The sequence below is a fragment of the Prionailurus viverrinus genome, chromosome D1, assembly GCF_022837055.1.
Source record: "Prionailurus viverrinus isolate Anna chromosome D1, UM_Priviv_1.0, whole genome shotgun sequence".
Lineage (NCBI taxonomy): Eukaryota > Metazoa > Chordata > Mammalia > Carnivora > Felidae > Prionailurus > Prionailurus viverrinus.
In genome coordinates, this window is record NC_062570.1 from 1,522,384 (window position 1) to 1,537,605 (window position 15,222).

Below are 15,222 nucleotides of genomic sequence, written 5' to 3' on the forward strand. Positions count from 1 at the left end.
GGGAGGATGAAATAAGACGATGCGCGGAACCGCCGGGCACTGCTCCCGGCACCTGAACGGTCTGTCCGTAACCTCTTGTGCCACCCACGCAGGGCCCCCCATAACCAGACAGTTGAGACCTTTCCCCATGAAATGTTCACACCAGAGATAAACTGTATCTGTTCAGGGGCGCCTGGGTGGCTCAGTCGGTTGAGCGTCTGACTTCGGCTCAGGTCATGATCTCGTGGTTTGTGGGCTCGAGTCCCGTGTCAGGCTCTGTGCTGACAGCTCAGAGCCTGGAGCCTGCTTCGGATTCTGTGTCTCCCTCTTTCTCTCTGCCCTTCCCCCACTCATTCTCTGTCCCTCAAAAATAAATATATGTTAAAAAAAATTTTTAAACTGTATCTGTTCATATGCCGCATGGATGTCTGTCCTTTATACATAAAAAATAAGATTTTTTTGCCCCCAGGGACCAATTTCACCCACTGAGGAGTGCACTGCTCCGCTGAGAATGTATGTCCTATATGGCACATACTCCACACTCCCGGGTCGGTACCAGACCTCTGATACCACTTCTGCCTGGCCTGACACGACACCTCACGGCTGATCTAGGCAGTCTCTGGAGGAGCACATCAAGCCCAGAGGCCTGGATCTCAGAGAGACTCTTTAGGCCACAGAAGGCAGAGCTGTTGAAGCGTCACTGAAAAGTATCTGCATCCGCAGAAAAGACGGACTGGCTGTGTTTGTGGGCCAGATCGACGCAGAGGGAAAACAAACCAGTGGAGAGAGAGAGGGGAAGAGATTAGAGAGAATCCGCACAGTTCCCTTCGAGACTGGGACAAGGTAATTTTTAAACTACGTGATGCTTTCCTACGTTTCTCTCCTTTCGTTCAAGCTCCACCCAAGCCGCTAGCCAACTCTGTGGTTTTTGCCTCAACCTTTGTGACGTTGAACATATATTCCCATTCTGACTTTTCCCCAAGAATCGAAATCCCCCGAAATGGTTACCGTTTGAGAAGAGAGGGATGTTTTCTTCACCGAGCCAGTGCCGGAGGTGGTTGGGGAGCCTATGGGTTCCGGGCACCATGATGAACTGGGCCCCGCTCAGTGGGATGAGGTGGGACCACAGAAGCTATCATCGCAAGGTGCAGCAACGAAGTGAAACCCCGGGCCTGAGGCTCTGGCTCCCCTCAGGGGTCCGGGTCCTGTGGCCACAGGAGCCACAGGCCAAAGTCAAGAGCACGCGGGCTGGGCGAATCGATACGGAGGGCGCAGAATGCCCGCATGACTGACTGAATTTCCTGCCAGCCCAATGATGTGGAAGCTCAGACTTGAAGTTAAAAATTTAAAAACGCATCGTACCTGGCACAGCTGGACTGAGGTTCATGCAGGCTACATGTACCAGCTACTTAACACGATCCTTTCTGCAGAGTGGGTGTGGCCTATCATCACCATCATCATCGTTGCTGCTATCAGCATACTTTAAGCATAATTTTTTGAATGTTTTGTCTATCTTTTCCAGAAAGTGTATATATTTTATAAACTAGCGATTGTTGTAGACCCTGTCTTAGCCCTCAAAGAACACAAAAGGATAGTGTTACTAAACAGTCAATACCTAGGCATCTGAGTTTAGAGGAATTCAAATAGAAACATGGAGGTGTCACCATAGCCCAGGTCCTCTGGGTCCTCTAGCCTGGACCTAGAGGAGGCACGGGCTCACATTTCCGCAGCAGGAGTCTCTCGTCTACGCATGTCCTTAAATCAGGGATGATCCCAGGCAAACTTAATGAAATATTGAGATGCCTGCCCACCTCAATTCCTGAGCCGTTTCCATCCAAACAAGTTAGAGCCCTCGGAAGCCTCTCCTGCTCTCAGCTACCTTTCAACAAACTTTTCTACCAGACATTGTTCGAGGTCCCCTGAAAGAGCTACAGTATCATGGACCTTTTCATTGCCATAAAGCACTCTAAAAGACATAAAGAACTTCAAAATATTGACCTAAGACTCTCGGCTGGAAAAATGTGCAGTCATAACCAGTCTCTACTGGAAGATTCGGAATCAGCACAACTAGCCTGTGAGGGAGACGGTTTCTGAGTGAGGACTCTTCCATTGGAAGCCGTCTTATTATCCAAAGTTGGGATATGCCAGGGTCGTGACCACAAGTGCACCGTATGGGATCCTGCTGGACAATGACATGGGCCCACACAGAGGAAAGGAAGGAGGGCACCTAAGGAAGGGAAGGCAAAAAGAAGAACGGGGACACACACACACACACACACACACACACACAAGGAGGAACCGAATGAAGCCACCTGGGCATGGCTTTACAAAATTCCGTGTGGAACACTCTCTGTGCATGACGGCTACCTAATGTAACTTAGACAAACACAGAGAAAGATAGGCTCTTCCTTAGCACCAAGGAAATTCATGAAGTCAAGTTTCATATCTTAGTTTCACTATGAATAACAAAGTTCTTGGGATTTCCAACCCAAGGTGGCCCTAAAAAGATCTATTCTGTGGAGACAGCAAGGAGCTTCCTCCTTTCCAACACCAACTCGATCAGATGATTAATAAGTCCTGCAAGGAAGCATGAATCATGCTGAGAATTCATTTTACAAATGGAAAATATCTCACAGTGAGTGACAATAATGTCTAAACAACCATGATTTAGGCATCCATCAAGGAAGTTCAAGAAGGTCCCTTATACATCTAATCACATTCTTGTCTGCTTCTGGAAAGACCAATCCTGCTGTTCATCAGCCCCAGGGAAGCTGGCCTTCCGGTGCCTGTCCACATGTATGTTCTGGTCACACACCACCCACGAAGCCCACTCCTTTGCTTCAAGCCCTGCTCAAGCCTCTAGCACGTTCTGTTTCTCGTTTCCACATTTGGGACCGAGCAGATGATCCTCCTTCTGACTTCTTTCCCGGAGCCCAATTCCACTGAAGGAAACCAGATTATGTCACCCCAAAATATGTCTCTTTGGCATGAAAACTGTTTTGGGCTGAAGACGATTAAGCAACGGCAAAGGCAGAAAGAGTTCCCCCTTTTCTGCCTAAGGGCAAGATCCAAATCCTCCTTTTATTGGAGTCAGGAGCCCGCACACACAAACCTCACTCCATTAACTTCCCCCCACATTTACCTTCCCACAGCTTGCCACCCTGGGAACACTAAAACCGTTTTTCTCTGTCTTGTCATTTCTCTGCAAACATACTATTCTTTGTTGAACATGGACGTATGCTGGGATTCTAAGCCAGCGTCCCGAGTTACTTCTCTTCTAGGTTTTTGCTGTGTGCAGTCCACAGCTGCTGCTTTTCTCTTGGGAAGTCTCTCTTACTGTTCAAGAGCTCCGGCTGAACGCCTAAGGTGAATAGAGGTGAAGTTCTGCCTCCCCTACACCACTAATGTGGACTTAGTGGGTTTCATCGCAACTTTTAATCTAGTCCTTTGGTGCCAACGACATGCCATTTCCTTGTTGAATCTGCCCAAACAAGTTACATGACACAGAGATCAGGATTTATGTGCTTTCTATGTCCAAGTTCTTTACATAATACTTTTTTAAAGTTATTTATCTTGAGAGAGAGAAAGCACGAGGCAGGGGCAGAGAGAGAGACAGAGAGAATCCCAAGTAGAGAATTTCTGTGCTGACAGGGCAGAGCCTGACGCGGGACGCGATCCCACCGACTGTGAGATCACGACTTGAGCCGAAATCAAGAGTCGGGCACCCCCTGAACATAATTAATTTAATGGCTACTGGAATTATACACCGAGAATGAGAACTGCCACCTGAAATAAAAATAAGCCAATATTTTTCATTTTATCACAAGGAAATTTAAATGTTTTTCTCTGATTATATAATAACGCATGCGAGTCATAAAATATTTGAACTACAAAAGATACAAGGAAAAGAATGGGGCTCAACTTTGTGAAACATGAAGAACAGAACATCAGTCGACGTTCCATGCGTGAGATCACTGCTACTGTAGTCGCTGTGCTTTGCATGTCTCTGTGCGTAAATGCACATGCAGCTAAGTCCATTCAGAAGACTTCATACCGTGCATGCAACTTATATTACGGACACCTTCTTTTTTCAGGGCAGGGGACTTGTTTGTTAGTGTGTTTCACACGTGTGCCCCTCGTTTCTTCTCTCTCCACTGAATAACTCACCTCTTCCTGCTCTCTGGTTCCTCTTCATTAACAATCCAGATACAGACTTCTATATTTTTCCTTCTATATATATTCTGTATTTTTCCTTCTTGATCATATTGTATCGTTAAAAAGCCATTCATGAATCAGGCAGCATCCCATCCAGCATGTAGAGGGGAGCTCTACAGAAGATCTCTGTAGAGCTACAGAAAAGGAAAGTGTTTTCAGGAGTAGGAAAAAGGAAATTATTAGCAAAGGATGTATTGTTTTAGGCGAGGTTGCCTTCCTAGGGGTCAAGGGGCAGATTACCTCCTTGTGTTGACCAGGACATTACAGGCTGGCTGGTTAAGGTCACACTCCGGGCACACTTCAAACTGTAGTTAAGTTAGGTATTAAGTCTGAGTTTACTGAGTGAGGTGTTAGTGTAAGCAATGCCATTGCCACTGTGGGCCTGTGGTTTGCCTTTTAACAGAACACACACACATCTAAGGGAGAAGGAAGTTTGTCATGATTTGTTCTATGAAATGGAATTATATTACATTTCTCTGATTCTTGCTTTTCTCACTAATGACTGCCACATAGAAACACCTCCAAGGCCTCCAGGATAGATTCAGACCGCCCTTAAAACATCCCATTACTATACTCCAAAGTTTAGGTGCACTGCACTCTTCAAGGCTTTTCTCACCGGCACATGTGTGTTCTGTTTCCAGCTCTTCCCTCCACAGAAGGGAAGGGGATCCTAAATCCACAGTACCGGAGCACTTGCCTTCCCTCTGGGTCACAGATTTGGGAAGTAATTTCTGTTCTTCTCCATATGGCTGTCTAGTGACTTTTGTGGAGCAGTGGCTCAGAACACTTGGAGATTACGAGTGTCTTCAAAAACCTCTGATGTGGTTTGTATATACAATGGAATACTACTTGGCAATGAGAAAGAATGAAATCGGGCCATTTCTAGCAACATGGATAGAACTGGAGGGTATTATGCTAAGTGAACTAAGGCAGAGAAAGACAGATATCATACGTTTTCACTCATGTGGATCCTGAGAAACTTAACAGAAGACCATGGGGGATGGGAAGGGGGGGGGGAAATTACAGAGAGGGAAGGAGGGAAACCATAAGAGACTCTTAAATACTGAGAACAAACTGAGGGTTGATGGGGTAGGGGGAGAGGGGAAAGTGGGTGATGGGCATGGAGGAGGGCACCTGTTGGGATGAGCAATGGGTGTTGTATGGAAACCAATTTGACAATACATCATATTAAAAAATAAATAAATAAAATAAAATAAATAAAAATAAAATAAATGAAATAAAATAAAATAAAATAAAATAAAATAAAATAAAATAAAATTCAATCACTAAAAAAAAAAAACCTCAGCAAAGTGATAAAACCTCTTAGGAAAATGTACTCATCTTTTTAAAATTACTTATAATTTTAGTGGCCTTGGTCCCTGGTGAAGAATTCTTGAAATTGAGAAAAATCATGCACAGCATAGATGATTCTGCTGTGGTCCTAATCATCCCCTAAATCTCCAGACCTCTTCCTTGTGGTGGTGGCCTGTAGCAGATGACGGGCTTGTAGCACAGAACAAGCAGGCAGCTGAGAAGGCGATGCCCACCCCCTTCTCTGTAGAAGGAGCGAGGGACCTCACGGGCCATTGGACAAATGTTCCTGCACATCCCGACATGTGTGAGCTTAGAAGCTTCTAGCAGGCGATTGCTGCCTTCCATGCAACCTGATTAGTAAGCTCTTATCACTTGCGGGTCCCTTTATTCTCACAGACTGTCATGCCACCTGTCACTGTTGATGTTGTTTCAGTTCTCATTCTGATAGCGACAATGGGCATAATGCCTCCTTAAACCCAGATCATTCAATGATGTGTAGGGGACAAGGACAGGTCCCCCTGACACTGGTCACTTTGACATGCAGATTATTTTGAGCTGAAACGATCAGGAAGAAACTTTGAGCTTCCCCCTCACTGCCTAAAAGGATAGAGAGGACCTGTTCCAGGAAGACAACGGTCACCACACATAACTGCGTTACGATATGAACGAGTGACAGTGGACAGGGAGGAACCCGGCGAGGCCTGTTTGTTCAAAGCCTTCTCTGCGTCCCACTCTTTCTGATCACCCAGCAAATTCTGTTACTAAACATGTCCTTTTTTTCATCCTCCTGTGAATTCATTCCTCCCCTTTGAAGGCCCCTACCTCTACTGCCTTCTGCTTTTCCAGGATGACGTTTATACCTCACTGTGCCTGACTGCCTTTAGAATCTCATGTCTGTGTGGGTTCCCCACACAAACGAGATTAAATTTTATTTTCTCCTGTGAATCTGTCTCCTGTCAATCTGATTCTTAGTCTAGTTAGAAGAATCTTAAATGTCAAAGTAAAATTTTTCTCCCCCACAGATGCACACAATCTGAATTCCCCACACCTTTGATGCTTGCCTGTTGGCTGGAGTTCTAATGGCAAAACGTAATCCCAAACTCCAGCCAAGAGCTGCCTTCACCGCCCCCCCCCCCCCCCGTTCCCATCTCCATAGGACAAAAAGAGCACTGGTATCACACACTGATGGGTGAGAGACCAAGAGCCTTCCTGAGTACCAGCCCCTGTTTCTGTAGTAACAATCAACAAATGGACTGGAGATGCTAAGGTCAAAGTACTAGACTCCATGTGTCACCTCTTCTGTATGTTTCCCCTTCCTCAGGTGTCTCTTCAAAGGTAGAGGCTGGCCCAAGGCCATAGGGCATCAGGGACAGACCAGGTCAGATGTTCCACTGAGCCATGGATGGAACCCTGGTATCCACATGTGGTATCACCATTGGAGTATCGTTTGCATTTAAGCACTATGTAATTTTCAATAACAAATGTCCTCTAAGTCACAGTTTGGTGGGCTCGATCATTACTTTACAATGAAGTGAAGGGAAGGAAAATTTCTTCCTCTGACCTTCAAGGTCTTCCAGCTGGACTAAGAATTAAATTTACATGAGACAAATTAACAATAGAAAAAACCCGTTGTATAACGTGTACGTGGAGGCCCAATAATGAAATTGAGACCCAGAGAAGAGACCGATGCAGACAGCTGTCGTAGTTTCTAGACAAAGAAACCGTAAATCTGTGAGGCACTGACCGAGAAAGGAAAACTGAACTGTGGGATTTTTAATCAGTAAGGAATCCTCAACAGACTTTGGACTGGGGGAGCACATCAGTAAAAAGTAACAAGGGTTGTTTACACAGCCTGCTTGGCTCTGAACGTCCCATCTCTGGTGATGAGGATGTGTCTTTACGTCCTGGTACAAGGACCGCAACGTTCACCTGGAGATGTATTCCTGTGTCCAGGGCGGCAGAGGAGGGTCTCGGTGTCCTTCCTGCACAGGCTATCTCTTAAGTAACTTATTTCAAATAACTGATATGCCAAAGTGGCACATTTTGGGGCAGCCTGCCCTTGGCCCCCACGTAAGAAATACACAAAGAGAAAAATGCCACCTACTGGGGTCTAAGGTGGCATAGTATTCAAGAAAACAGCGACCTCCTCACCCCAAGGAGACGAGGTATCAGTGGGGGACCACTGAACTGGTGATGTGTGACGAGGAAGGGATCCCTCAGGTCACCCACCATCCAAGCACACCAATCTGCAGCCTACGGCCGGGGTAAACCTGACGTGAAGAAGGCACAGAAGAGGAGACACGACGAAGGCAGGAGGGTCCCCAGGGAAGGAAGGGAGGGAGGAACCTGGGGAAGTTTTAGAGCTAATGACCGTGCAGATTCTATTGCTAGATGAACCTTGATCGAGTTACCTTAGGCACCACGTGAGGGAGAGTGGACAACTCAGGGGAAACCATTTTAAGAAAAGCAAGTTCATGTCACAGGCTGCTGACGACAGGATATCCCAATTCCCCAAAACCCCATGTCAGAAGATGGCACACACGAAAGTTGCCACTGAGTGGATTTTAATGAGTCAACCAAACGTTCCTGTAAGACTGGTACCAAAAAGGAACCCCAGATTCCCTGCTATACTCATACCCTGGGAAAATCCACTATTTTCATAGATCATATTGCCGTTTTTTGACCTACTCCTCCTAGTTTTCTGTGGGGAAAATCTGCGCGGTGAGCAAATACTCTAATTTCAGCTACTCTTGTTATCGTTGGCACCCGGGCGGCAGCATCTGGCCGGGTTTCGACAGTGACAGAGATCCCTTCACATTTTCCTTGTGTTCATGAGTGCCAGCACCTGGCTGACCTCGGCTCCTCCCGGGGCCTCTCCTGCCTCCCACTCCTTGGCATATTTGCCCCTTAGCATCTCCCTTTGGCTTCCCTGGGAGCTCAGACGGAGGAAAGCCCACAAAGGTGGGAAAGAGGGACATTGTTGGAGCGAGTGAGGACCCAACATTCATGAGGGGGTTCTGTGCAGCAAAGCCTCGACCGGACACTGTAAACACGTCATCCCGTTCAAGCCCGTAATGACCCCGAGAGAGTGATGTTATTCCCATTTTGCGGATGGGTTCCACGAAGCTCGGAGAGTTTTAATAATGTGCCAGCGGTCAACCAGCCAGTGAAGTGGAATTAGGATGTGGTGTGTCCCCACTGACCGAGCCCAGAGTCTGAAGCCTGGAAAGCTGCCTCGAAGGTTCTGTCCTAAGTCTGCAACCGTTCTCCTCATCAGAGAAACAGAGACAGATTCTCCCGGTTTGTTGTGTTCTTGTTTTTTTTTTTTTTTAGAAGACACTGTATCCAGAGCAATTTTGCTTTTAGATAAAATTTGTATTGCTATGTAATATACGTACAGAGAAAAGTATCCAAATCCTAAATCTCAAATGATTGATCTCAAAGTACCACTCATGTAACCCTAATGGGGCCATTTAACTTATATAGTGCTTTTTTCTTCTGACGTTTCTTAAATTTTCTAGCTATTGACTATCAAGGGACTTTTTTATTAGTGAGACGGATTCCCAATTTTCCTCACAAAGGAATCTGGCCCGTTCACATCTGGCACCAACGAAAAAGTAGCCATTGCACAATCAGGGGTTTTTATGCCTCTGTCTCAAACAAGTGTCTCCTAGGTCTCTGGCCAGGAAGATGCCATCTCACCACATGTGTCACAGCCCTGAACACACATTCCTCCCATCATCACCGCATATGCTCGGGGGGATTGAAGGAATATGTCTGTGCTTTGAACATTCTTTCATGGACTTTTTTTTTTTTTTAAGTTTATTCCTTCGAGAGAGACAGAGAGAGCATCTGCAGGGAGGGGACAGAGAGAGAGGGACAGAGAAAATGCCCAACAGGCTCCACACTATCAGCGCAGAGCCCTCCCCACATGGGGCTTGAACTCATGAAATCACGAGATGATGACCTGAGCCAAAACCAAGAGTCTGAAGCCTCACCTACTGAGCCACCATGGCGCTCCTTTCAAGGACATTTTAGCGTTCCTCGATGGCTCTCCAGGCCTAAATCTGAGAGCTCTCCCAGAGGCACCACATTCCCACCACCAGAGCTGACTCTGGACAAGGCTGGGGGCTTTGCTGATGTGTTCACTGATGCACCTGTTACCCTGAGGACGAGGGGCTGCAGTTCAGGGGACACAGGTCCAGATCGAAACCCAAGCAGTGACCCCACATGCAGGGTGGAAGCAAGGGGACGTGTGAGGAAAAGGAAGACACAGCTACACGACCTGGAGGAAAACCATTTCCTACCGGGGCCAACGGACTGAGCTGTTCTGTGTTACACGGTGATGACTCCTGGCTCCTCCTCCAGAAAGCCCACAACCGCCAGTCCACGATCAACATGTCTGTTCTCTCATCAACTTCTCAAGAAGTTGCTTAAAATGTGGTCACTGTGGCCAGTGCAGGGGTGAAGGCAAAGGGCAAACAAAGCCGTGTGGCCGTGTGGTGGCAGTTCTTCCACTTTCCCAGTGAGCAGACCAGCGCCGGGTGCAGAAGACATGCCTGATAAATATTTGATGAGGGAGGAGATGAGGGCAGGACACCTCCATTCACCCAATCTCAAAATCTTCCATTTATTTAGCTGCGTATTAACCTCAGGTCAGCAGACGGTCCTCCCACTGGCTCACCACCGCCCCGAATCAATTTCCAGGCCCGGCCACCAAACATCCTGGTAACCACATGCATCTCAGGCCTCCCTTCGTCCCATCTGGTCCACACGCTTGTCATTTTATACCTGGAGTCTGGACCCTCTTCTAACTGGTCTTTTAATTCCATTCTCTGTGTGAGACACGGTGTTGCCAGAAAGTTCCCACAGTCTCCTTTTTTACGTGGTGTCCCCTTTCTCAAGATTAATGCATCAACTAAAAGGGGCTATCTCGGAGTAGGGGGGATTACAGCTGATTTGAACTTCTTGCCTTGGGCATTGTTGTGCTTTCCAAATTTTCTAGAATACAAGTTTTATTTCAAAATTCCAAAGTATATATTTTTTAATTTTTTAAAAATGTTTTATTTATTTTTGAGGCAGAGAGAGACAGAGCATGAGCAGGGGAGGGGCAGAGAGAGAGAGACACACACACACAGAATCCAAAGCAGGCTCCAGGCCCTGAGCTGTCAGCACAGAGCCTGACATGGGGCTCGAACTCACAAACTGCGAGACCATGACCTGAGCCGAAGTCGGACGCTTAACTGACTGAGCCACCCAGGTGCCCCATATTTTTTTTTTTAAAAGGTAATATTCTTTCAACCACTAATTCCATAAATATTTGCTGAGTGTATGCTAGGCCTGGTGTTAGGTTCTGGGGACACAGTTCTTGCTCTCAAGGGGCTCATGGTGTAATGAAGGAGGCTGTCCTGGGGTAACTGCCCTGGGGGCCCTATGGGGATCAAGCAGTGAGTATGTTGTCGTGGAGCCTGGGAAACACACAGGAGGGGCAGGGAGGGCTTCCCAGAGGAAGTGTAAGGGGAGTCTTAAACCAGGCGAGCATATAGACGGAAAGCAGGGGCTGAGGCAAGTGAACTGGGAAGTGAGTGTGCAAAGCCAGAGAGAATGGCTGGAGCTGAGGGGAGTGTGTGCTTATGTATGTGCAAGCCTGTGTATGCATGCTTGCATGTTAAGTGTGTGCATGCATGCGTGCATGTGTGCGTGTGCATGTGTGTGGGTGTATGTGTGCATGCATGTGTGTTGGGGAGGGAAGGTATCTCTAGGGATGGGACTGCAGAGGAAATCAGGGGCCTCGATGATGCAACGGCTCCAATTCAATCCTAAGGGCACTAGGAGGAAATGAAGAATTTAAGCAGAGGCAGGAAAGGGTTGAATTTTCATCAGAAATGTCCTTCTGGTGGCTGCGTAGAGAATGCATGAGAGAAAGGTAGAGTTGTAGCCCAGTTTTCCAAGGTCAAATTTCTTGGTCATTCAAAGTATGACAAAGACATCTCTCTGATCTGGCCCCTCCCTTCTTTTGCGGACTTCTCCCACATGACCCAGGAAGGGTATGAAGTACCCACCTGAGATGGGAGTGTGCCCAGTGGTGGGTGTGGCGGTACTGGGTGATTTCCTGGGGGTGGGGGGAAAGCTTCCTTTCCATCTAGGTGAACCCCTAAATACTTACCAGAGGATCACCCTATTAGCTCACAAATTATACTCCCTCTTAAAGGCTCATTCCTTAATGTGAACCAAAGCTTTTATCATTTTTTTTTACTTCAATTTGAAACAATCTTAGATTCTTTTTTGGTGGTTGGATAGACGCTTTTTTTCTGCTTTAGTCCTCTTTTGTCCTAGCCAGAGGACAATGATGACGTGGTTTATTGTCCTACAGGACAATGAAACCACCACCATCGGGGTTATCTTTCCTACTGGACAGAAACCACTGACAGTGCTGAGAGGCAAAAATTATAAATTAACACGTTGCTTCTCTAAGCCTAGATTTTAATCAATAGTGAATAACAGTCCAATAAAATTGCATTCTCCTACCTGATTAAATAACCCATGGGCGGACCCGTCACACGATGCCCTGGTAGGACACTAAAAGGACACGCTGTCTTCTGCCCGAGTTACAAGTTTTGTCATTTTTTAAAACAAAGGCTTTGTTCCCAAAAAATGTCAAGAGGTGAGAATGCCTGTGGGTTCTTGTGCCTGTGTGGGAGGCAAAGTGTTGAAAAGTAGGAGCCAGGAGAGCCGGCCGTCCCTGGGAGCTGGGTGTGGGGTGCAGCTCTGGCACTGCCTTCCCGTGTCTAAGCAGCTGTCCCCTTCTCGGTCAAGTGTCCAACGTACACTATGCATTTGACCTTCTCACCCAGTAGCCCCCACCTTCCAAAGGAAATAATAAATTTCACATTATACTTTGAAAAGCACTTAAGAAGGCAACGTCCAAAATACACCCAAAGAACCAAAGAAATGAGAAAGCGAACCCGTGTTCGCCCATCTTAGCAGTGAAATAATGGCATCTTATTCCTGGCTTGATTTGAGGGCTACTGGAGAGGTTCAACATTTTTACACTCATGCTTTCCTTTGCATTTCCTGCTCAGGTCGTTAGTTTTCACATTTCTTTCTTTCTTTCTTTCTTTCTTTCTTTCTTTCTTTCTTTCTTTCTTTCTTTTTTTACTGAGTTAATTTCTTTCATCTTACAAATCTGTAAAAGCTCTTTTATAATTATAAAGGAAATGACTATCTATATTCACAGCCAATATTTTCTCCTGGTTACCATTTTGAGTCTATTTATAATATCTTACGGCATTCCGAACAGTGGAGAAGGTTTTTTATGTGATAATACCTGCCCATCTTTTCTCTTTTGGCTTTTAGTTTTCCTACATTGTTTAAGTGCGTCTTCTCCACTCTTAAAGTGACCGGCATATTCTCGTAAACTTTCTTCTAACATCTTTTATATTTGCTTGTATACAGCTCTTACATACGGATCTTTAACCAAAGCTGAATTTAATTCTATATGTAGCATGAATAGGAACCTAACGTTTTTCTTCTCATAGCCAATTGTCCCAGGATTGCTTTTCAAATTAACCATCAAGTCCCCAATAGAATTAAAATGCCACCTTTGTCCTACACCAAGTTCCCTTGTACGCTTGCCTCTTCTTAACTTTCATCTTGCTATAGATTAATTCCTAAGCTCTTGCTAAAATCCCCATTTTGGACACAGGCCAGAGTTTCTTCAGGTTCCTGTAAGTGTGCATATGATTCACTACTCACAGCTGTCTAGACATGTCCACTGGAAACAAGCCTGGTTTCCCCGAAGCTCTGGGACCATACAGCTGTCCGGCCGAAGAACACCGGTGTGGTTCTCGGTTCCACATACATCTCTACATGGGCTCTTTCTACAGGTTAACCCTTTCTAAACATGACTCAGCTAATGAGCAACATGTTTGAAGAAAAGTAGATAAAACATCAACATCTGGGTTGTGGTTACCAGGGGTGCTGTTTCAGTGTGGACACTGGGTGAATGCACGTTCACTGTGCAATGTTGGTTCCGCACCCGAGCACGGGCTGTGTGACAGGTGCTTCCCAGACACTGAGGATATAGCAGTAAACAGAACACACACCAATCCTTACCTCATACCATATACGGTCAAGCACACGGCTCGCTTAACATTCACATATGCATATACCTCTGTAACCACCCCCCACAGCAAGAGAGAATGGTCCCAGCCTCCCAGGCTTCCTGTTCTCCCTCCCTCCACGGGAAAGACCCCCCGCAAGGTAACTACTACCTGATTGGTATCAGTAAATATTTGTTTTGCCTCAATATCAATAGAATCCTAATATGTACTATCTTGTGTCTGACTTCTTTCACTCGTGTTGTCGCGCAGAGCTGAAATTTATTCTTTATGTTGTGTGGTATCCCATTTTATGAACATGTCATCAGTTTTTTAATCTATTCTAGATATATCATTATGTCCAGTTTGGGGATATGGGGAATAAAGGTGGTATGGACATTCTTCTAAATGTGTATAGGTGATCATATAACTCATCTCATTTCTCTGAACTCAGGAATGGATTGGGCTGGTTCAATTATACATATGGTATATTGATACATACAGTCAGTTATATATAGTCAATTATACATACTATCTATATAGTATCATCTATAATATGATGTCTTGGTGTCTTTTATCATCCTGAACACCAAAAATTTTGGGGGGATGTGTGATGGTATCTGTCCACCTTTTCTCTTTTGGCTTTTAGATTTCCTGTGTTGCTTATAAATCTATCTGTATGTTTGTACATATAATAAATGTGTACATGTGTTACATAAATGACAAAGAATTCATATACAAAGTACATAAAAAACTCCTACCGATCAATAAGAAATTGGTAAGACAATTCAGTTTTTTAAAAAATAGGCAAAAACCTAGGACACTTCATAAAATAGAGACTATCTAAGTGGTCAATAAGCATATGAAAACCTAGCAGTCGGGAGATGCAAATTAAGATCACAGTGAAAGTACCCAAGCTACCAGGATGGTTAAGATGAAAATGTCTCAACACACTGCCCAAAGCCAGCTAGAGATTTGGAGCACTCCCCATCAAAGCACCACCAGCACTGTTCACAGAGGTAGAACAATGGAATTTGTATGCAATCATAAAAGTCCTCAAATAGCCAAAGCAATCCTGAAAAAGGAAAACTGGAGGCATCACAGTTCCAGATTTCAAGTTATATTATGCAGTGGTAGTGATTAAAACAGCACAGTACTGACAAAAAAAAAAAAAACAAAAACAAAAAAACGGACACATAGATCAATGGAATGGAAAAGAAACACAGAAATGGACCCTAACTATATGGTCAATTAATCTTTGATGAATAAGAAAGAATTACCAGTGGGAAAAAGACAGTCTCTTCAACAAATGGTGCTGGGAAAACTGGACAGCAACATGCAGAAGAATGAAACTGGACCCCTTTCTTACACCATACCCCAAAATAAACTGAAAATGGATTAAAGACCTAAAAATGAGACCTGAGGCCATAAAAATCTTAGAAGAGAACACAGGCAGTAATTTCTCTAACATGAGCTGTAGCAACATTTTTCTATATAAGTCTCCGGAGGCAAGGGAAACAAAAGCAAACACGAACTATTGAGACCTCATCAAGATAAAAAGCTTCTGCACAGTGAAGGAAACAATCAATAAAAAGACAACCTATGGACTATGAGA

At 45.3% G+C, this 15,222-nt stretch overlaps 1 protein-coding gene across 4 annotated transcripts in view; it reads right to left on the bottom strand.

Annotated features, from left to right (window-relative positions):
* The window catches only part of MMP12 (matrix metallopeptidase 12), a 44,412-nt gene that overhangs the window by 17,025 nt on the left and 12,165 nt on the right, over nt 1-15,222 (bottom strand). The window contains exon 2 of one of the 4 annotated variants that reach the window (XM_047824277.1): nt 4,147-4,328. The exons of the other annotated variants lie outside the window; for them this stretch is intronic. The gene's annotated coding sequence lies outside the window, so the exon portion shown is untranslated. The remainder of the gene's footprint in view (nt 1-4,146; nt 4,329-15,222) is intronic. 4 annotated transcript variants of the gene reach the window in all.